The sequence below is a fragment of the Ursus maritimus genome, unplaced genomic scaffold (assembly GCF_017311325.1).
Source record: "Ursus maritimus isolate PB19 unplaced genomic scaffold, ASM1731132v1 scaffold_13, whole genome shotgun sequence".
Lineage (NCBI taxonomy): Eukaryota > Metazoa > Chordata > Mammalia > Carnivora > Ursidae > Ursus > Ursus maritimus.
In genome coordinates this window covers 38,622,982-38,647,467 of record NW_024423675.1, presented here as the reverse complement: position 1 = coordinate 38,647,467, position 24,486 = coordinate 38,622,982, and the positions used below count along the sequence as shown (strand labels likewise).

Below are 24,486 nucleotides of genomic sequence, written 5' to 3'. Positions count from 1 at the left end.
AATATTATAGCATTAGATTTACGAAAGGAGGCAAAATGGATATTCAAGAGCTTTCTATTTTATGAGACCTGAATCAGACATTAGAAAGTATCTTAGCTTAAATTTATTCAATAGGCACGCAGTGGGGGGGAGGTGAAGAAGCCTTGGTTAGTTGTTAAGACCCTGTAAATGGATACTTGATGCAGCGCACAGATTTCCTAAGGTCTCACTCCCCACCTCTTGACTGTCATTGTGTTTTGTGTGGGCGTGGAAAAGGACACAGCCATGGAGGTGCACATTACTAACCTGGTGGAAGAGGAAAGAGGAAATAAGGGTAGGAAAGGAGTGTTACAACCATACAGATTACATACTTCAGACAATTTAGTAATTAAAAATTTGTGTGATTAGGTTGTAAGTACCTTCAGGACATTTACTTATATACCCTAAGCATAGTATATGGACCACACTTATTTGTAATATTATGAGATTTTTCCTAGACTCCCCCCCTCTCCCACTCTTGCAGTAGACAGAGCTCCTCATTTCTGTGGTCTAGGGCCATCTCTTCGCTTTGCTGTTATAATTCTGTAGATCACAGTTTGCTTCTTCTTACCATTTCTCTTGTTCCTAGTCCTAGCATTTAGAGTGGATTTCTTATACACAGCATAGAATTGGGTCTTACTTTTTTTAATCTGATAATCTTTGTCTTTTAATTGGTCTGTTTAGATCATTTATATTTAATCCAATTATTGGTGTTTTGGGGGACCATATTGCTATTTGTTTTCTATTTGTCCTGTCCTTTTTCTTCTTCTGTCTTCCTCTGCACTTGATCTTAGCCAAAAGGCTGAGAAGCGATCTTCTGTCTTCCTCTGAATAATTTTTTTCTGATTCCATTTTATCTAATGGCTTATTCTGTTCTATATGCCTCTTTTTTCTGTTACTCAATTTAAATTGAATTTATTAACTTGTCTCCAAACCTTTTACTACTTTTACTACCTCCTCCTTTAACTATTTCAGTGAATGGCTTTGCTTTCTAATTAACTGCTCTTTATCTTTGTTTTCTTTCTCTCTCCCTTAATTCTCATGTGTTACCAGAACTTACCATTGTCCTAATTGAATATTTCTTTAATTTATCCACGTCATTCCACTGACACCTTCCATTTTCAGACATGGTAAGTTGCATAAAGCTCAGCTCTCTCGTGGTCCATTTTTAACCTTGGTAGCCAAAAAAATGCAAGTCTCAACTTTGACAAAAAATTGACAAACCTTTTATTTTTATTGTGCTTTCTTGAAAAACATGTGATAAGAACAGCAAACAGAAATCCTCTTAATCAGTTTATAAATTTTTCTGATACTCATCACAGTATAGAGCAGCCTTCAGACTCTTCCTTAAACCAACCTCTTCCCAAACAATAAATGCCAACTCTGTCACTTTTAACTTGAGTCTCTTCTGTGTTCTTTATGGATCTATTCTTTAGTAACTCAGCCCATTCCATAATAAATCAGTCAAGTCGCTTTCAAAATTGAAATTACAATGGCAGCATTCACTTTGGAAGAGAGGGAAGTGGAGACTGACTATGCATTAGTTAATATTTTATTTAAAAACAATATAGTTACCATGTCTTGTCTGGATGAGTATGACATGATCTGTCTGGTTTTCCTGCTTTTTCTAGTTTTTATTTAATCTGTTGTTTAAAATGACTACCCTGACAATAAAGGTTTTATGTTATCCTTTTATAATACCACTTTGCTTTTCAGAAGAAGCCCAAGCCTTTTTTTTAAAGATTTTATTTATTTGAGAGAGCATGCAAGAGAGGGAGAGGGAGGGAGAATCTAAAGTAGACTCCACGCTGAGCTCAGAGCGTGATGTGGGAGTGGATATCTGACTGAGAGATCATGACCTGAACCCAGACGGAGAGTCCAGCACTTAACCTACTGAGCCACCCGGGTGCCCCGCCCAACCTTTTTAATGTAGCTTTTACTTTATAAGGTTCTTGCTGTTCTAGAGTTCAGCGTACTACTCAGGTTTCCCGGCTCATCTGTCCAGTTTCTCTCCTCTCCAGACTTATGTACATGTTGCCACTCATATTCTACTCTTGGGTCTCAGTGTAGATATAATCTCCTTTGGGTAACCATTCTTCTGTGGTTCGTTCTTCTACTGGGCTTCCTCCTCTCTACTGAATAACCTCCCTTCTCCCCAGCTGACTCTTTGCCTTTCTCCACCATCAGGTTATAAGCTCCACAAAGGCAGTTATCACATCTGTGTTCACAATTGTCTGGCATCTAATAGGCTCACAGTAAGTATTTGCTGAATGAACAAATGATTACTGAATGATCTGATACTGGCTTCCTGTCCTTCGTCCTCAGCACTTATCTTGTCCTGCAGAGCTAGTTTGTGGCCAGTGTTCCTGTGGTGCATTCCACGGACACTGAGGCTTCCTTCTGAATATTTTCTCACGAAAAACACATAGGTGACTCTGTACCTGCCAGAGTGGGTAGATTCCATCTACCATGTTGAGTTTTTATAGTACCTGAACTCTGTTCTTGTCATGCAGAACTTTTTTCTAGTTCTAGCCCCTTTTGATGCCCTGCCAGTCAAATAGTCCTTTTAAAAAATTTTTTTGAGGAAATTCTGGCTTCCAAGATGCTTTTTTTCTCTATTATGTTACCCAGACTTTCAAGAATAGTCCCTTCTTGGAGATAAGGTTAACAGTTAATAGTAACAAAGGCTAGAATTAGGGTAATTTTCTCCCTGTCCTGGGGTGATTCCCTAATCATCACTCCTTTTCTTGATTGCTGTAATCTTCTCCATTACGTCAAACTCTCTGTGTCTGAAAGATCCGAAATGTTGCAGCCTTTCCTAGTCTTCTGGGCTCAGAAGTTTGGTATTATTTTTTAGTTATGCCTCTTCTTCATCTGCTACCTATTTAGGTATCAACTTCTGTGGATTTTTTTCCTCCGAAACTTAATATTGGTCCTTCGTCTTTACTATTACTGCTTGCACCCCAGCCTATTCGGCTCCCCCCTGCTTTATTGAGGTATAATTGAGAAAATTGTAATGTATTTAAAATGTACAGCATGATGATTTGATATACAGATACATTGTGAGAGGATTTTCACAATGAGGATTAAACATCCGTCACCTCAGTGACTTTTTTGTGGGCGGGGGCGGGTGGAAGAGAATGCTTGAGATCTACTCTCAGCAAATTTCAAGTATACAATATGGTCTTATTAACGTTAGTCATCGTGCTATACATCAGATCCTCAGAACTTACTCATGACAAACTTTGTACCAGTTGACCAACATCTCCTCCATTTCTCCTACCCACAGGAGCCTTTTTTTTTTTTTTTTTTTTAAGATTTTACTTCTTTATTTGAGAGAGAGTGCACATGTGAGCAGTGGGAGAAGCAGAGGGAGAGGGACACGCAGACTCTGGGCTGAGTGCGGAGCCCAGTGCGGGGCTGGATTGGTCAGTACCCAGAGCCCATGACCTGAGTGGAAATCAAGAGTCAGACGCTTAACCGACTGAGCCACCCAGGTGCCCCCCACAGGAGGCTTTTTATATAGCCTTCCATTTGGGCCATCCCTGCTTTTACTATCTCTCCTTTCCAATTCAGGGTCCTTAAATTTCTCTTTCTTGAGCAACATTTAATTGTCGTCATCAGGCTTTGCCACAGTCGGATGTGCAGGGGTTTGGAACCTGTGTGCACTGCTGGTGGGGAATGTCAAATACTGCAGCCACTCTGGAAAACAGTTTGGCAGTTTCTCAAAACCTTAACATAGGACTTGCATTTGTCTGGCTAGTCTGCCCTTTAAGTACATGCCCAAGAGAGATGAAAACCTGTGTCCACACAAAAAGTTGTGCACAGATGTTCACAGCAGCATTATCTATAATAGCCAGAAGGTAGCAGCAACACAAATGCCCATCAGCTGATGAATGGATAAACAAAATGTGGCAGAGCCATAAAATGTAATATGACTTGGGCCTGTGAAGGAATGAAGTACCGATACGTGCTACAACGTGAATGAACCTTGAAAATATTAAGCCAAGTAAAAAACCAGACACTAAAGGCCTTATATGGCAGGATTCCTTTTATGTAAAATGTCCAGAATAGTGAAATTTATAGCGACGGAAAGTAGATTAGTGGTTGTCTAGGGCTGAGGGTTTTAGGGAATCATAGCTAAAGGGTTTGAGGTCTTTTTTTTTTTTTTTTAATATAATAAAATTCACTCAACCTAAAGGGCACCATTTTAAAATACGCAGTTCAGTGGTTTTTATTATATTCAAAATGTTCTATAATGTCCTTATCATCTCAGAATGATTTCGTCTCCTCAGAAGAAACCCCGTATGCCCTAAGCAGTTACTCCCCATTCCCCTTTCCTCGCATCACCTTCTGAACCTGCTGTTCTATTTTAAGTTCCTCGTAGCAGCCACGTCTGAGGGTTCTGATTCCTCCAAATCCATGCCAGCACTTGGCTGTGGTTTTGTTTTGTTTGTTTGTTTGTTTGTTTTCCAGTAGTCTTCTTAGTGGATTTGAAGAGGTATCTCTGTGGTCTTGTTTCCATTTTCTAATGACTAACGATGTTGAGCATCTTTTCCTGTGATGATTGGCCATTTTTACATTTTTGGAGAAATATAATTCAAGTCCTTTGCCCCTTTTTAAATTGGATTGTTTTTCATTTTGTTGCATTGTAAGAGTGCTTTATAAATTCTGCATACTGGGTACCCTTATTGGGTGTGTGGGGTACAAGCACTTTCTCCCATTCTGTGGATTATTTTTTTGTTTTGATAGTGTCCTTTGACTCACAAATGTTCTTAATCTTGGTGAAGTCTAATTCATTTGTTCTTTTGTTGCTTGTGTTTTAGGTGTTCTGTTTAAGAATGTGTTGACAAATCTGAAGTCATGAAGATTTATACTCCTTTCCTTCAAATTATTTTATAGTTTTAGCTATATATTTTAAGTATTCAGTCCATTTTGAGTTGTTTTATATGGTGTGACGTAGGAGTTCCAAGTCATTCTTTTGTATGGAAATAGCCAGTTGTCCCAGTACCATTTGTTGAAAAGAGTGTTCCTTCCCATGGACGTGGCACCTTTGTTGAAATCAATTGGTTATAGATGTATTGGCTTGTTTCTGGACTCTCAAGTCTGTTCTGATCTGTATGTCTGTTCTTAGGCTGGTACCACTATGTTTTGATTACTCTAGCTTTGTAATAAATTTTGAAGTCAGGAAGGGTGAATCCTTCCACTTTGTTCTTCTGTGTCATGATTAGTTCAGTTATCTGGGGTCACTTGCAATTCCATATGAATTTTAGGATTAGCTTGTCCATTTCTGAAAAAAAAAAAAGGGCAGTTGGAATTTTAATAAGGATTACATTGAATCTGTCAATCAATTTGGGGATTATAGCCATCTTAACACTATTTAGTCTTTGAATGAATGAACATGGATTTATTTATGTTGTCTTTGATTTCTTTAGGAACAATGTTTTATATTTTTCAGTATACTTCAGTGTACTTCCTTGGTTAAATTTACTCCTTTGTATTCTTTTTGATGCTAAATAGGATTATTTTTTGGATTGTTTATGTGTAGGAATACAACGGAATGTGTATATTGATCTATCTTTTTTTTTTTAAGATTTTTAATCTAACAATCATGCCATCTGCAAATTGAGATCATTTACTTTTTCTTTATCCTATTTGGATGCTTTTTATTTACTTTTCTTGCCTAATTGCACTGGCTTTAAGTACAATGTTGAATAGAGGTGGTGAGAGGTGACATCTTTCTTGTTCCTGATCTTAGGGAGAAAAGCTATCAGTCTTTTACCATTAAGTGTGAGGTGCATTTTTGTAGATGCCCTTTATCACATTGAGGAAGTTCCCTTTTATTCCTAGATTGTTGAATGTTTTATCATGAAAGGATGTTGGATTTTTGTCAAATGCTTTTTCTGTCTTTTGAGATAATCTTGTATTTTCCTTTCATGAACATGATTATTGATTGAATTTTGTGTGTGGAATCACCTTTGTATTCCTGGAATAATTTCCACTTAGTCTTGGTGTAAGTTCCTTTTAATATCTTGCTGAATTTGGTTTACCAGTGTTTTGTGGAGGACTTTTGCTTCTATATTCATTAGGGATATTGGCCTGTAGTTTCCTTTTTTTTGTGGGATGGCTTTTTTATTAGGCCTTATAGAATGAGTTAGGAAGTTTGGGGTTTCTTTTTGTGTTGACATTTTCATTTTCATGAAAATGATCTGAGATTGTGGTGATGGTTGCACAACTGGCTATACTAAGAATCACTGACTGTACACTTAAAAAGTGGGTGACTTGTGTGGTAGCTCAATAAAGCTGTTACTAAAATCAAACAAAACAAAACCTCCAACCAACTTTAGGAGGGCTAACCTGTCTTCTTTAGCTTAGAGTCCTTATTCTGGACTTCAAAGCCCTGAACAATCTTTCCAAATATCCTACTGCAGCATCGCCTCTAGCTTACCTTTGTATGTGACTGATTCAGTGATAACGGTGAACCCACTGGTCTACTTAACCATTCCTGCTCCCCCCAGATCTGCCAGAATGTCTTGTGCATCTTGCTACTTCACCCTGAGGACTTTTTCCACTTGTCTTGCTGTCCTCCTTTCCTATCAATGAGAATCCACCATTTTTTGCAAAATTTTGTTCAAGTTTCTTCTGTTTTACCGCTCTAGCCTGCAGTTACTCATTAGTCCCAAACCTATTCTATTCAGTGGGATAGAATATTTGAAATCAGAACTGTTCTGGGAAATCTGGTGTATGTATGTGTTTGTACTACCTGTGGACACATACTTTTTTTTTTTTTTTTTTTTAATGCATTTACAGTTAACTCACAAGTTTATAGGGGTGGCTTTTTATTTCCACTGCTCTGGTCTTCCCAAAAGGCTCTCCAGCCTTTAAAGAAGGCATGATGTGGTATATCTAGCTATTAACCTTCTGTGCCAGGTAAGTACCTGTTGACGTATATGTACTTGTTTGGAAGATAGAAAGATCCAGAATTTCGGTTATGTTTTTGCAGTTTTCCTTATGTATCTCTAAAAGATATTTTTGAGAAAATGTATGGGTTAGAGTAGAAGCAATTGAGACTTTATGGGAAAGGCTGAATTTGGCGTTTGGTTACCTATAACTGGGAGGCTGCTTAAGCGTCATGGTGTAATGTCAAGGATGTATTTCAAATAAAATAGAATGAGATTCAAATCTCAGCTATCTATCTCCTACATAGTGAGGGGGTTAAGTCAGAATTCAAATTCAGGTTGGCTAACTGTAGGACTGACAGTTACTTGCTATACTCTTTTGTATCCCATTCTTATTAAGGGAAGTTGTTTCCTTTCTCTGAGCCTCAATTTTATTCCCATATAAAATGAACTTGGTAACACTTGCTGTGCAGAGATGTTTGAGGCTTAAATAAGGGCATTTGTAAACATCCTGCAGAGTGCTCACACAATAGGCAGACCTATTGCTATTAGTAAAATATTTTGTTTACTTCAAAACAATAGCACAAACAAAAGATTTTGAAAGCATGTCTGAAACTTGTGCAGAGAAATTCGCTTATCTCCTGGCGTCGGAATATTGAATTCTCTGCTTTACATTTTGGCACAAAGTTTCCAGTGTTCTATTTCTCTAGAATTTAGATAATTTTCCAAGTAAGGCATTTGTTAGTAATTATTTTCTTTTGCTCTTTTGTCTCTTTTTGTTGTGCAAAATGAGTTATTGTCAAAGAAGTAACAGAATTATACCTTCTTTGTCATTAACTTCCCCGTGTGAAGACTGAAGACTGAGCTTATCTGCAGGACCTACGGTTGTGGTTAACTGCAACTGATATATTTAAGCCTTTGTTTTTCAAATTTCTGCGATGAAATTTAGGAAGGCTCTTTGTTTTTTTTTTTTTTTTTTTAAGTAGGCTCCATTCCCAGTGTGGAGCCTTACGTGGGGCTTGAACTCACAACCCTGAGATCAAGACCTGAGCTGGGATCAGGAATTGGACACTTAACAGACTGAGCCACCCCCAGATGCCCCGGAAGACTGATATTTTTTGTTGGAAACCATAATAGAAATGAAGTAGAGAAATGGTTATTGGTTTTTATCTTGGCTGCAGAAGTATTTGTATAAGAGTATTTGTTGGTGTTGCTATAGAAACAGTCAAAACTAGAGCAGGGAAAGCATGACAAATACACCATTGATTTGCTTACCTGAATTGTTGTAGGTTATTCCTAATTTCCAAAAGCCCTTGACTTTTTCATTCTTAGCTGTCGTAAATATCCAGATACCATAAGTTCAAAATACATCAGCATTGAGAATACTGATAGTCATCATCTTAATGTTTTTGGTCACTAACTTCTTAAAGGGTTGGGGGGAAAAATCCGGCTAATCCATCCAAATTTCCTGTTTGTGAGGGTGATGGACTGTAATTTAAAAAATATGTATCTCCATGTATTCTTAGGATAGTTTTGGTTCACTTGGGGATTTTTCCTAATGAAAACCATGGAGTAGTTGCTATTTTCAGGTTTTATTTTTATTTTCTTTTACAAATCTATTGTGAAGTTATACTGTCCATGCTGTCCATTTTAGGTTTTTAATAAAGCTACGGTTTGGATCAGGAGAAAGTAGTTCCACGAAGCAGTTGGTAGAGGAAAATAGCCCTGCTTCTGGCTTTTATAGACTCTCTTACTCAAAGGAAGGACTGCTATTGAGTCCGTTACAACTTCAGTGGAAGATGTCTTGCAGCTGTGCCTTTTTGGTTTTGTTCCAGAGATAGTATTTGTGTGCACTGTCAGAACGTCTTAAAGGCCCACCCTGGAAAGGATTCAACCCTATAAAAGGAGTTTTGTTTTATAACCTTTCACATATTCTTATGGGGTTCTGGTGGTGACGGTGGTCTTTATTGTCTTGTCTTTTAAACTGGCATTTTATGGAGACACAGGCTTCACAGTGTGAGAATAGGAATTACAGTTATAGTTTTTGTATCTTGTAAAATACATTTAGCCAAATCCTTGGCACACACCCCAAGTAAAACAGCCCTCTCCAAACCTTGTGATTTCAGCGAGTTATTTAACTTCTTTTCTGCTGCTAAACTGAGTTGAAGATGGCACTTATTTGATTGTTTCTCATGGGTAGTTTACTAGATTTTAATTTACAGATCAAGTTAATATGTTAGAAGATTATTCAGGGAATCCCAAAAGAAGTTTTTAAAACACCAATAACTTCATGTTGAAAATAGTTCAGTTTAACCTGTTTTGAATCCTAGAACATGAATTCTCATTGAATATATTCTAGGGGATTGACCATATTTTCTCCAAAATTTTCCCTTTCTCCTCAGTTTTTCTTTTCTTTCTTTAAATTCTTCAGAGGTATCATGGATGGCTCATTCGGTTAAGTATCTGACTCTTGAACTCAGCTCAGGTCTTGATCTCAGGGTCATGAGTTTCAAGCCCCCACATAGGGCTCCACGCTGGGCATGGAGTCTACTTATAAAACAACAACAACAAAAAAAAAACAAAAAAACTCCAAAGAGAAGGTATCAGAGCTATTTGGGAGGGAGAACAGGGCTTTAGATGTATTCCTATCTCTCTAACCTCCTCAAGCCACTTCCTCTCTTGGCCCGTGTGTTTCCAGTTACCTTCCCTGTGGTCTCTGAAGTGGGGGTGTCCCTCTTGCTCTCCAAGATGGATCTCTTCTGTGGGTGTGTGCCCGCACGTGTGCACTTTTTAAAGTGACCTCTGCCCCTAGCCTGGGGCTCAAACTCCTGACCCCAAGATTGAGAATCATGTGCTATACCAACTGAGCCAGCCGGGCGCCACTTCTTTTGTGGTTTTGATCCTTTTTCTTCTACCTCTTTTGAACTACCTGCCATCCATTTTCCTTTTCCTGCTTTGTGTCTTGCACCTCTCCCTACTTGGTCTGTCCCACCGAAAGCCTGCAGCAAACAGAACTACCAAAACATCTCCTCGCAACCTTCTACTTCCTGTAGTTATTCCTTCCCTACCCTCTAGCCTTTTCTGCATCACTAAACTTGAGATGATCTACCCTTAGCTCTTACCCTCCCCTCTCCAGTATTCCTTAGCCAGTTGGCTTTTTCTACCGCTGTGTACTGAACTCGCTCCTTGAGGTTACCAGCAATCTTTTCACAACAATTTAAAAACTTCACTGGTGCCTGAAGCAATGCGCCCTTGGCCCTGTTGTCCACTCCAAAGAGCCCTACTCTTCTCTTCTGGCGATACGTTCATGGTTTGTTGTCTTTCACTTAGCTGATCCTTCCGGCCTCCCTTATGGCTTCCTTTCTGTCTGCCTGGGGCTTTATCAGGACCATTTTTCTTACTCTCTTCTGCCTGGGGTTTCATCTACTTCCACAGCTTCCAATAACACTGATGGACCAACTAGTTCCACATCTTAGCATGGAAACCCAAACCCTGTTGTTCAGACACACCTCTCCAACCATCCTGATTTCCCACCTGGCCGTACACCGTCCCTTCAGTCCAAACGCATAAGTAGAAGCTTGGGCTTCTTTCATCCCTGTTTCCTACGCTTTCTGGAAATCCCGGTCTATGTTATTGGCACCACACAGTCTGACCTTTGACTGCCAGGAACCTGGGAAATTTGTTCTCCATAACTCCCACAATATGATTTGTGATCAAATCCTGTCCATTTTACCTCCTAAATATTTATCGACTCCCATCCCTTCATTTGCATCTTTGTTGCCTCTTAGTTTAGATCACCGGAGCATCATCTTAACCGGTTTCCTTTCACTGTGTCACTTGTTCTCCCATGACTGCCAAAATAATCCTCCAGAAGTGCAAAATTAATATTTTCCATCACCTGCAGGATAGAGTTAAAGCATCAGAGCTTAGCATACCGATCACTCATGACTTGGCTGCTGCCTCCCTTGTCCCTCTCCTCCGCTCCCGCCCTGTGTTCCAGGCACACGAGGTACTTACCGTTCTCCTCAGTGCTTTTATCTTTCCTGATTCTGTGCCCTTCACTTGCTGTTCCCACGGGGAGGGCTGCGCTCCTACCCGCTTCCAGTCGGCCCAGTAAGCTCCCTCTTATCCTTCAAGGTCGGCTCAGATGTCACTGCGGGAAGCCTTCTTGCCTCTTCAAGTCTGTTACTATCAAATCGTTGATGCCTGTGTTCCAGCTCTTGTCTTTGCACTCTAGTTCTTTATTTAAATAGCCTTCTCTTGCACTGCTGCAGCCGTTTTACCCAGCTTTGTACCCTCAACAGCTATCCATAAACAAAGAGCTATCCTCACCGAATGAATGGATCTTAGCAAAACCCAAAAGTACAGAACTGAAATCAAGATCTCCTAGGCAGAGGTAATTAATGGTGAGTACTCTGGCTTGGTGCTGGCTAATCTTTATTGTTGGGGGGGTGGGCAGGGGGTGTGGACTGTGGACGGAAGGCACATTAGCCCCTGTGCTTGGGGTTTTCTTTCATCATTCAGCCTGGGAGAGTTAAGTTGTAAAGTCGAAGCTACAAAATGAAACTCCAGTTTCAAATGACAGAGCTAACTAAGTTGTAAGTTTTTGGAAGTATCCTGGTGCCCAGACAAGCACCCAAGTCATGCATCGGGCCTGCATCAGGCGGAAGGAGGACTGAAGCAGGCCATGTGGGGAGAGGCTCGCTCTGGCGTCGGACCTCCCTAGGGCATGATCCGTAGCCGCACACCGTTTATTCCGTGCATGGTAACGTTTCCCTGGCTTGCGCTGGTAGGAGCCGTGTCCAGCTGTACACCACAGGATTCTTGACAGGAGGCTTGCATTGACCTGTTTGCTATTTATATTGTTCTAGGGAGGTCTCTTGGAAATCGGGGTGCCATTTTAAAGGAAAGGAAAGAAGGGAAGTTACAGAGGGTGGGTTAAGGAAACACTTTTCCTGCCACAAATTGAAAGGGAAAAAAAATAGGTAAATGAAATTGGTGAGAGATTACCATATGTTCATGTTTGATTTTTAAAAATTAATGTAATGATACATTCAGCCTTTTTTAGGAGAAAGCCTAGATGAATTTTTTGACCCTTGGCATTCTGTGTTTAATAGTTACTTTCATTTGTTTAGCATTTTGCACTTTACCAGGATCTGTTGTGGTCATTCTCCCGTGATCCTGACAACAATCCCATTCTATAGGCAGGTGGTCTGCTGGGATCTTCATTTTACTGGTTGAGTTGCCAGCTAAGTGACAAGATGCCATGGCAACATACATCAGACTCTTTGAATATGAATTTAGTGTTCTTTCAGATTGGGAAGAGTACATAATTTCTTGGCACTGACCTCTTTATTTTTTTGAAACCTACTTTTTTGGGGAATGGGAGGGTGTAGGGTTTTTCTTGATTGCAGAGAGTGGGGGCAGAGCTGGGGAGCATTGAGGTCTACCAGATACCCCGTCTCGGGGCTCTTCATTCCTTCTGGCCATTGGAGAGCCGTAAGGGGCCTCAGTGCCCTGCTTTCTCCGTACTAGTGTCTGTGCTCTTTCCTTCTCATCCAGCCTGGATAACCTGCTACAGGGAAAGACAGTGAGATTATTAGTCAGAATGTGACCTCCAGTCTGGGCTCTGCTGCGAACTTACTGCATAACCTGGACAAGTCGTCTAATTTCAGGGCTTCAGCTTCCTTGTCTGTGAAAGGCAAGGGCTAGAGGTACATGGATGCCAAGATGACTTTTGGCTCTAAATTCTTTATTCTATAAAAACCCCATTTTGCTTGGCCATATGTAGGGTGTTTCACAGGTGCTAGCAAGGTCTTTGTTTCTGCTTTTTATGTAATGGGCTTTGTGATGGGTGCTTTTATTTTCTTTAACATCTAAGGCAAAGTGGGTATCGTTGCCTCATTATTAGTGGTAGTATTTGTTCATTTAAAATGATACAAATGAGCCTGAACACTGTAAGTCATAAGGCCTTCCTTGGCCTCCTCAAGGGAGTTGTCCACTTTGCTCTGCCCTTCCTGTCCCTCTGCTGTAGCCCTTATCAACGTCGTGTAATTATTTGTGTATCTGCCTTTCCTGCCAGACTGGTGAATTCTCTGAGGGCTGGAATGGGGAAGAACTTTTTGAATCCTAAGGCTTTAGTATCTGGTGCAAAGAAGGAACTAGCAAATGTTTCTTAGACATAATTATAAAGTAAATTCTGGGTTACTGTACTTGCCTGAAAGTATAATTCTAATAGTGATGCTTTTGACTTTAGAGTTAAAGCTCTTAACAAATCCTTTTATCTTAATGCTTTTTAGATGGTTTCAAAACATTAACTTTTTGGTTATGGATTCCCAACCACCACCTCTTTATGCTTTGTCTTCCTCTGTACCTGTTCCTATTCTTTTTATCTACAAGCCCTTTGTTAAAAAAAATAATAGAAATCTGCAGCCATAGAGCATATTTTTCCCCAAAGTCTCATAAATCTATAATACTTCTTAACATTACATTTTTAAAAATGTGGTAGGGATGAGACTTCATAAATGACTCACACACAGTTGTGGAAGTTATTCTGGATTTAGAACCTGAGGGAAGCTCAACTGTGGTGGTATGTGGTCAAGGGAGAACTTACTAGTGCAGTGGGTTTTGTTTTTTTTTTCTTTTTGCTGACATCAGATATCAGATAACAGTGATGAAATGTGGGCTGTTAGAACATTTTATAGACCAGTTGAAGCTCATTTAAATTGAAAGAGTGATAAAACTTGTCCATGTTTGTTCGGGAAGGATGCTCTTGCATGCTGATTGGTAGGTAGGAAGAATGGATTCTCTGTTAAAATCAGTAGAATCAAAAATAGTGAGTTTTGGGGAGTACTTTTTAGGTTATTTTAGAATTATGCCAGAAAAATATTTGCTTTTTTTTTTTTTTTCCTGGTATGAGAGATCATCTTTGCTTCTTAGGCAGAAGCTGGATGAACAAAGGTGGGAGGATTGAAAGGAATGGTCTTCATTGTCTTCCTGCAACACTGGTAACTTTATTTTCTGCACAGAGTTTGTGTCTCTTATGGTTTGGGAGCTATGAGTGCCCTGTTAGATTATTGGGTCCTCTATATTCCAGTCAATTACATTTTTTGTTTTCATAATGTAGAAGGTAGGGCAGTTTTTAAAAAGTCAAGAAATTATGATACTAGATTTAACATAAAATTCTATTTATATACAAACCCACATACACAAATATAGGAAAAATGTCTCATACTCTAACCCCAACCAACTCCCTTGAATACTTAAAAAATAGCATTCTAAAAGAACAAAATGTATTCTGAGGATAAACTTCTAATTCCCCACTCCCCCCATGCCTTTTTAAGGTTTTATTTAAGTAATCTCTACTCCCAAGAGCTATATGTTCCCCTGACCGAGACAGCCAGGTGCCCCTAATTACCCCTTTTAATGGAATAATGAGACCGTGTCAGAACATAACTATTTAGGATCTTCCCAAGACAGATTTAATAGATACAAATTTGTATTAACAGTTTTTTATGAGAAGACATTTGTGGATGTTCAACTTATATATTTTGTGTACTTTAATGTGTTTAAAATCTTACTGGGAATTAATATTTTAAATGAGCCTGGACTTGGTCTGTGTACTTCTCTGCCAGTAACCCACTGAGTAACTTGCAGGAGTTATTTCACTTCTTTGGGTTCAGTTCACTCATATGGAAAACAAAGGTGTCAAAATAGCAGTAATGCAGCGTTGGGGGGAAAGTCCACTGGCTTTGGAAGACGGCTGTACTTCCGCTGTGCTGCCAGGGCCACCAGCCTTGGCTTTGAAGACAGATCGAATTGGTGTAAATTCTGACTCTACCACTTACTGGGTGTGTGAATTTGGAAACTCATGTATATTTTCTGGGTTCTCTTTTTATCTACCATATGAATGGTTTGTTCTGTTTCCAAATTATAGTGCCATAAAACTGACTTTCCTCTCTTCTCTTATCTTTGTTTAAACAATGCAATTCAGACGTCTCAGGAGCAGGGTCTTTTATGTTGAAGACAGCAGATGAGCTTGAGCAGCAGCACTGAGCTCCATCATGAAGAAAGTAGGTGCCTCAATCAGCTCGGGCTGCCATGAGACAGTACCACTGACTGACTTAGACACATTTCCTCGCATTTCCGGAGGCTGGAAGTCCAAGATCAAGGTGCCAGTGTGGTCTGTTTCTGGTGAGGGCTCCCTTCTTGGCGTGTCGATGGCTGCCACATAGTGAAGCAAGGGAGAACAGGAGAGAACGAGAGAACGAGCAAACTCTCTGGTGTGGCTCTTGTAAGGGCACTAATTCCATCATGGTGGCCCCACCCTTGTGACCTCCTCTAAATCAAATTATCTCCCAAAGGTCCCATCTCCAAATATCGTCACATTGGGAGTTAGTGCTTCAACATATGAATTTTGGGGGGACACAGTTCAGTCTATAGCAGTAGGAGAGTTAAGAGTATAGGGGGTCCAGGGGTGATTTGAGATTCCTGAGATGGATTATAGAGATCTATTGTCAACATCACCAGATGCAGTGCTACGTGTCAGGAGTTCAGAGATGTAGGGATTCCACAGGATAATACATTTCTGAAAAAGGTTTGGAGGCAATATTTTTTCAAGTATATTGAAGAAAATCTGCCATTGCACAGCAGTATTTAATAAACACATTTAATATTAAAGGAAGATTATAATCGAAATAAACGATGATGCTTTGAATTGAATAAGAATGGCTCTACTTAAAAGCTCAACCAAAACAAACAAATAAAAAGCCCCAAAACTCACCAAATCTCCCTTTTGGATACTAAAGTTTACTTCCATTATATCATTTATAGAATGGCCTTTTTTTTTTTTCCCCCCCGCCTGTATTTGTGTATCTTGACAGAGATCAATCTCTTCAGAGCTGCTACTGGAACGTATTTTCACTAAGTTACCATGAAGCACAGCTTACCTTTTTCTACCTGTGGATACAGGTGACATCTTGTTTATTTAAATATCTAAAGTGGGGTGTTTTTTTGGTTTTTTTTTTTTTTTTTTTTTTGGTTTTTTGGTTTTGTTTTGTTTTTGTAATTTAGAAAAACTTTTCTTCAAGACTCTGTAGGTGAAGTGAGCATGTAATACTACTTGACCCAAGAACTGCTTGTTGGAGAGCAATATGGTAGCAGGGTGGGGTTGTAAAAATGCATGCTTGGATGCAGAGTCTATCTTGGTTCTGATTTACTAATGTAAATACCTACATCAGAACACACATATACACCCGAATTTAGATTGTGGAAATGTAAAAGGCAGAGGATTGGTGGTGTAGAATTAAGGAAGATTTAGTCATTTCTCAGATCTCTCTGACCTGAGTCTTAAAATTAATGCATTTTCTTTTAGTGATTTTAAATGTATTTTGCTTTCCATTATGTATTTGTATTCATGTGACCTATGGATGCAGGATTACCTTTTGTATCCATCATTTCTCATTTAGGATTGACAATAACAAAGCAGGGATTTATCAGCTCTGTAACTGTATGATGGTACCTATAAATCTAAATTCAAGCGAGCCTCTGTTTTTAAATACAGGTGAATAAGCAAATTGTTTTACAAATGAATCGAAATAGTCCAGTTTTCAAGACAGAAAAATGAAATACCTGTGTGTCTACGAAGTTTTTCTATATCTGAAAATGATAGTTTATAGAGAAAGATTAGATTATGTTGTATGCATATGTATTTTTGGTGTCTATTTGTAGGGTGGATTAAAATGACAGAAATTAAAACAAAGTTGGGGGAAAAAAGAAAAAGTTGAGGGGTGCAAACCCAAGGCAAAGCCAAAATGATACAAAAACAGAGGAAAAAATTTTCAGCAATAGTAGAATTATAAAAACTATAATCATAAAATCAGTCATTATTAAAACCATTCTTTTTGTAAAGTGTTCATTTAGTGGGTAGAACAGGCAGCAGGAAGATGACTTTTTCTTTGACCCGTGTGGATTTTCTAGCTGAGGAATGAAGTAACTTGGAACCAAGCTGGGCTTTTCTACTGAGCATGCCCTTCGCCAGCAGGGTCCAGCCTGGGTGGGGCCAGTCTTGCTCATTAAGCTTTTGGAAGCTGGATTTCCATCAGCTTTCCACAGTCTTCTAATGACAGAGAACAGCAGACTACGGGCTCGATGTACTTTTCAAAAGGCTGCGTATGTATTTTAAGGGGGAGATTTTGAGGAAATTTCTGTTGTAGCAGTGGGTTTTGTGGTATATGCTTGTTTGGTTTTGCTTTTGAAGAAAGTTTGCTTTTGAGACTTTCAATATCCAGGGGACTGAAAATTTGGAAAGTACTCATGTACAGAGTACATGGAACCTGGGTATGTATACTGTTTGGCAAGGGAATATGGTTCGTTCTATTTGGTCCAAGTCCTATGAAAAGTATATTTTTTGTGGCCAGAGTTTAGTTTTGGCCCACTTGTTTGCATTTTTCTAGGCAGATGTTGAATTTTGTCAAGTTATCTTTAACGTGATTGCTTTTTCAGGCTTGACTTACGAGAATAATGAAGGTAGCTGGTCTATTCTATGTACTTGTCCTGTTGTTCAGTTGATTTTTTCAGCGGTACAGTATACTATATGAAAGTTAATTACTCCTAAAGCACAATGAGGGCTATGTAAGGTTAATATTGTACAGTTACTTTTTAAACATGTTAAAGGGTGACAGATCTTAGTTTCCTAAAATGCTTCATTTTCATGCTAACTCATTTGATGAAAAGAAGTTGTACTGTGGCTAGCACAGAGTTGAATTCCCTTTTTTTTTTAAACATCTGCAGATTAGTGGCCATTAACAGTGATCGAGAATTGTATGTTGTTTTGATGTTGTCACACCCTAAGTAAATATGGGTTGAATAAAGGATAGGTATTAACCTCTTTTTTTACTGACTATTTGATCTGTTGTCACATTGAAGAAACAGGACAACTCCCCATTGTTGCCCAGGTTCTGACGTCCAGACTTAGAAAAAATTGTCTTCCTGCTTTTTCTTGATAGAATTTACCAGTCTCACAACCGTCTTTCAAAAGAACCTTGTTTCAGTGTTACTTTCTAACAAAACAAGCAGTACCCCTGTGATTGCCAGGTGATCTCTGCGAGTTCCTTTATTGCCGACACTGTGGGGAACGAATGCCCTTCTACCACTGAAGTCATGAGCTGGTAAACTTGGGGGAGCGAGGCACATATGTACTTGGGAAGTAGAAGTTTTCTGTTTCGGGGCCCAACAAAGAATGGTGTCTTAAAATTATTGGCAGCTTGGGTGTGGGAATAAATAACTGTGGAGGTGATCCAGGGGATCAGGATAGCCGGCCTGGCAGAGAGCACCCCGCCCCATCTCCATGTAGCGTGCTTGGGCACCTTCTAGGATGCCTTGACTTGACCCTCAGTTCACCATCCCCCCTGGAACAGAGGTGGAAAGGGACATTTTAAACTTTGATACCGAGGTTGCTTGAATTTTTCTCGGACCGCAGAAGGTTGAATGCCTGGGATGTTTTCCAGCAGGATTCTCTATCGAATCAGGTTTACAAATGTTGAATTTTGAGACTCTTAGCGCCATAAGAAAGAATCTGTTTAGCCAGCCCCACTTAAGAAGTAGTTGTTTGAAGCTCTTACTAATAAGTAAAGTAGTCTGAACTAAACTAACGCTCAGAGTAGCAATACTTGTGGGGGAGAAAGGGTTTAGGAATTCCAAATGGCATGTCTCTCATTCATTGTAGTTACAGCTTTTCTTGCCTGGACTTGGAGGGTCCAAATGCTAACTGTCTATAGCACCTTCTGCTGACCGACCAGACTAGTGTCGACATTTGGATCTGCTTACCTAAGCTAGAAAAGTCCTGCAGTTCAGTCTCCCGTTTTAAGGATAGATGCTGTGCGTTGGCCTTACTCCTCGGTAGTAAATATTTAAAATGGCAGAAGCGCTAACGATCAAAATTTTAAAAGTGAATGGTATTTTTTGGCAAGGGTTAGATCTTTATGCCTGTTGACTGCAGGGTTTCAAGGCTTATTGAGAAAAGGATTTGAAAGTGAGATCAGTGTAGGCTCCAGCATGGTGGCCTTGTCATAGTGTGGCGAGTTGATTGATTTTGACAAGACTTTGTCTTATGACCTATTAAAATGCAGCGTCTGCAGCCGGTGCCTTTATCCTGTGCAGTTAACCTTGGTGGATTTGCCGTTAGCTGATTTGGGAAAAGCCTGCTGAACTAAAGAATTTATTTTTTAGCTAAAGAATTTGGAGTTTGATTCACACAGAAAATAATATTAGACTGCTTGTAGATTACCAGTTGATGCCAAGTGAGTTTTCTGGTGGGGCTGCTAAGGATCCTATTCAGAAGGTGGCTGTGGGATGAGCTCAGAAAAGGTCTGCTGCAAGATGTCTGTTATGATAAGGAGAGATTGCTGGTGTTGGCTTGGCCCTGTTTTGAGCCTGGTTGTGGATGACATCAGAAGAAATTGCACACTAGTGTTTTTTTTTCTTTTCTGTAGAACGTTACGTGATGGCGGTACAAATGTTTCCCAAATACTAGGAACATCACAAAAAGACGCTTAATCAAGAAGCCGCCAGATGCGTTAACGCTGCACTAAGAATGTGTAGGTACTCATCTCTACGAAAGTTTGACCCTCTTAAGGGGAGCTTAGGAGCAGAAGTGGGCGGGGAAGAGGTGTAGACAGGAAACATGACCTTGTGCTTGTCAGGCTAATTTTATTCGTGCTTTTCCCTGTAAACGTGGAGGAAGCAGCTGACGGAGACTGGGGATGTTTATGTATGACCAACTTAGAAGTTTAATAAGAATCTTACTATTCTGTTTTATTCTCCTTTTAAAATTTTTTTGACTTTTAGAGAAATCTGTTTCCAGGTTCCCTGGTTTTACTCCTCCAGGAGAGAATAGGAATAATTTTTTTGGCCTGCCTGCAAATGCACCAATGTTATTGTTAGCAAAAGACCCCTTTTTGTTTTAACTCTAAACCAAAGGGGAAGGGGTTAAAAAGGAGCAAGGTTTTTTCAGGAGATACATATATATATAAAATGTATGTATATATGTGTGTGTGTGTATATATATATATGTATAATAAACGTAAATATTATATATATAATTTTTTTCCAGAGAAGAATTGATTTACTTAAAAGATGTTGGGCTGCTCTAAAAGCTTAGGTTTTGAGCTTTCCCTGCTTTGGAGAGCGGCCTATATAGGGTAAGGGGCGGATTTGTGATGTAGACTGAATTGGAGGCTACTGGAAACCGTTTCTTTGAGGATGTAGAAACCATTTTAAACCTCATATGCCAGAGAATCAATTTTGTTTTAGTCTATCTTGATGCTACTTTTGAGCTGGGATAGACTGGAAGACTTTCACACCCACACAACTCATTTGTGAGGACAGAGCTAGGTGACAGGCCAAGGTGAGTTCACTCCATGCATTTAGATATTTTAATGCAAAACACTGTTCTCTTAATAAATCTTTTAAGTGCTTCAGTTTCTGCAGACTTCTCACTGAAAAACTTGTCTCCCATATTTTTACCTCTCTACCTCATCTACCTAGTTCCTCTCACCATTCCCCATAATCATTGTCATTTCTCTTCTGTGTCCTTCCCTATTTTTTTTGTGTGTGTGCGTACAGATGTAAGTATGTGTATGTGTATTCACATATTTATAACCGCCACACACCTGGCTTTCAACCCGCAAGGTGTTGTATATAGTGTGCTATCTGAAACTTGCTTTTTGTACTTCACAGTGTAACTCGGAGATATTTCTGTAACTGGGATAAATATCTTCTTTTGATTTCTTTATAGCTGCATAGTATTTGGTTGTACTGTTTCTTTATAGCTGCATAATGTTCTGCTGTATATTGTCACCTGTTGATGGGCATTGATCTTTTGCTATTACAGTGTTGTAATGAATCATCCATGCGTCATTATTTTACATTACGTATGTGCAGATGTATCTATAGGATAGGTTCCTGCAAGCAGAATCACTGGTTCAGAGTGTATACACATTGGGAATTTTGATAGCTGTTGGCAAATTTCATTGGTTAGTACGCTTTTTCTCTTCTGGCAATTATATAAGAACGCCTCTGTTTCCATAGTCTTGTTCAGTGATTACATATTAAGCTTTGGGATTTTTCCATTCTGAATTTTTAGTTTTCATTTCTTTTACTATGAGTGTGATGGAGCTTCTTTTTATAGTTTGTGTCCTTTGTGTTCCTCTGAACTCTACTTCTCCTCTAGCCACTTTATCCGCCCTATCTGGGAGCTGATCAACCTTAGCCAGTTCAAAAATCCAAAACAAAGTTTTTTGTTTGTTTGTTTGTTTTGTTTTTTGTTTTAAAGATTTTATTTATTTGACAGAGAGAGACAGCGAGAGAGGGAACACAAGTGGGGGAGTGGGAGTGGGAGAAGCAGGCTTCCTGCTGAGCAGGGAGCCCGATGCGGGGCTTGATCCAGGACCCTGGGATCATGACCTGAGCCGAAGGCAGACGCTTAACCGACTGAGCCACCCAGTCACCCCAACAAAGTTGTTTTTATGCCGAAGAAGTTTATAACGAGGACTATTTTATTTGGCTTTTTTATTCAAATTACTGGAATTTTGCTAGAGAGCAAATATATCTCCAGCAAACACAATTGAGAATGAGAATTAAGTGCTCTTTAAAAAGCATGATGCCTTTTTGTATTTTAAGAGTGTTTAACCGAGAGTTCCCATGTAGGGCCATTGTGTGACTTCCTGAAGATATGACAGTGGTCGCTTCAAGAAAAACTGTTGGCTTTTCAACTAGTAGTAATTTCTGAATCTAAATGACTCAAATTTCTGAATCAGTGACGAGTGGTTTGAATATATATTAATGCTACTCTTGCTACTTCTGTCCCCCACTAGACTGAGAGCAGGATTCTTTCCATCTGCATTGCTGGTATCTGCTACCTATGTGTGAAAGGACTCAAGAAACATTCTTTTTGAGAGAAGGGCCTAAAATACACAACCCATATCCTGAAAATAGGTGAAATGTATCAGGGGCTTGGTTAGAACGTATTGCTTAGGACTGTAAACACCAAATGGGTAGTAAGGTTTGATTTTTGCTTTTTCAACAGATAATGAATTGTCAGGCATTATGCTAGATGTTGGTTCTAGGATAGTGAAGCCGTTTGGGATTGGCGGCGGTATTGCGTAAGGCTTCTGGAGCCGGACAGCCTGGGTCCGAATCCTGGCTCTCCCATGAAGTGGTTATGTAGCTTTGTGAAAATCCTTTATCTTGTCTCTCCTCCTTCATCTGTCTCATGGGAATAATCTTAGTTCCTACTTCAAAGAGTTGTGCAGACTAAAGGTATTGCCGCATGCAGTCTCTAGAACAATGCTCAACAAATAGCTGATATTGTCACTATTATTTCTGCTTACCGTTACTTTTATTTTTAGTGAAATAAGGGATATAGTCCCTTTTTTTTCCAGAACCCCTATTTGATGACAGTGGCTCACCATTTATTATGAATTTACTATGTGCCTGGCACTTGGTATATAGTATCTAATTTAATCCTTACAACAAGCCAGTAAGTACGTATTCTATCCCTGTTTTGCTTATGAGGAAAATGAAATTCATCGAGACTAAATAACATCCGTGATAACATGGTTAGTGGGAGACACAGTTAGAATTCTAATCCTGGTCTTTTAGTTCCCAGACTTGATCTCCAAACCACTATGTTATTTTATCCAAAGATTAGATAGCTCCACACAGAAAGAATGTAGCTCCAGCCCTAGCTGTTAAAAGAAAAAAAAAAAATTGGGGCCCCATCTGAGAGCAGGAATTCTGTGTGGGTAATCAGTATTTCTGATCACACAATGCTTAGTTGCTTAATGAAGAGCCAGCAGGATTCTGGATGTCTCTACCACCTTGACCTACTGTGTGCTGTTGGAGGGTCCAGTGTGACAAGGTTTATGTGCATTCTGAGGATGGGAATGATGGCCGGTATTGGGATCCTAATGACTTCTGTACAATGTCTGGTTATTGAGCCCCACTCTAGGAAAGGATATCTATTTTGGGGATAACCCTAGGTGCTTGTGGAGAAGACTTTGCCTGGCACAGATATTTCTTGATGTCCTTTTCTATTTTTTAAGATTTTATTTATTTATTTGACAGAGAGACAGCCAGCAAGAGCGGGAACACAAGCAGGGGGAGTGGGAGAGGAAGAAGCAGGTTCCCAGCAGAGGAGCCTGATATGGGGCTAGATCCCAGGACTCTGGGATCACGCCCTGAGCCGAAGGCAGACACTTAACGACTGAGCCACTCAGGCGCCTCCTTGATGTCCTTTTCTTAAAAAATTTCAATTCCAGTGTAGTTAATGTACAGTATTGTATTAGTTTCAGGTGTACAAGTCTAGTGATTGAACAATTCCATACATCATTCAGTGCTCATCATCTTGATATAATTCTTAATGAGAGCAGCGAGGACTTGGCTTTTTAACAAATAAGATTTTTAGCAATTATCTTAGGTGTTACTGGCATTGAACATTATTGAAAATTATGTCTTGAATTTCATTGGGGGAGGTCCCTCCAATATATGAAGAAAAGGAATCTTACACTTTGAGGAACTCTAAGATTTGTTTCATTCTTATTTATAGTTGTTAGAATAAAGAATTAATTATTTACCTCAGATATTAACTCAGATGCTGGGTTTTAAGAATTTTAGCATCAGGAAAAAATGGAACATTTTGACAACCATGGCTCTTAGGTATGAGGGCCATAAAACCCAGTGGGGAGTAATAATTATCTGAGAGAGTTCTGTATGTGTTTCCAGTTTCTTAGGGCTTATTTTTTACCACTTTGTTTTTGATTTTTTTTTTAAAGTAAGCTCCACACCCGGACTGGAGCCCAGTGCAGGGCTCGAACTCATGACCCTGAGCTCAAGACCTGAGCTGAAATCTAGAGTCGGATGCTTGCTTAACCCACTGAGCCACCCAGGCGCCCCAGAGCTTATTTTTTAATGCTTGCCTCAGACTCTGCAGAGGCTAATAGTGGCTGCAAGTAACTGAAACCCCAGGCTCAGCTGTGTGCCATTGTTCTCCTAGTGGGGAGGGACTATGTTCTCTCACAGAGCGGGAAGCTCCCACGCAGAAGCTGGCCACGTGCAGCATGCCAGCTCTACTGTGTGTCACTTTGTCCTCAGACTTTCTCCGTTCTTGGATCCTCAGGATGGTAGCAGCATTTCTCGGAGTCAGGTATACAGGGCTCAGAGACAGAAGAGGGGCTTTCTTCACCTTGTGGCTCTTTTTAGACTGAGGAATCTTCCCAGAAGCCCACCCACAGACTTTTTCTTTGCAAGTCGTCTTGGCAGGGACGGGAGACAACCATGATGGCCTTAGACCAGTAGATCATCGCCTTGGGGCCTGGCCTGAAGCTGGCCTCCGCCGGCATGCATGTGGAAGAAAGAGAAAAGGCCAGCAAAACTTGAGTTCTGTTAAGAAAGACAAAGGGCGTTGGGGGGCGGGGGGAGATACATGCTGCGAATGTAATCTGATCCTGCCTAGGCTTGAACTAGCCAAGGGCTACAGTTCATATCTTTTGTGTATGTGGGTTTAATTTAA

General features: G+C 39.8%; 1 protein-coding gene across 2 annotated transcripts in view; it reads left to right on the top strand.

Annotated features, from left to right (window-relative positions):
- EPB41L2 (erythrocyte membrane protein band 4.1 like 2) overlaps positions 1-24,486 on the top strand; it is a 208,537-nt gene that overhangs the window by 63,800 nt on the left and 120,251 nt on the right. The window contains exon 1 of one of the 2 annotated variants that reach the window (XM_008691101.2): positions 16,932-17,087. The exons of the other annotated variant lie outside the window; for it this stretch is intronic. The gene's annotated coding sequence lies outside the window, so the exon portion shown is untranslated. Of the gene's footprint in view, positions 1-16,931; positions 17,088-24,486 lie in introns of those variants that run through there. 2 annotated transcript variants of the gene reach the window in all.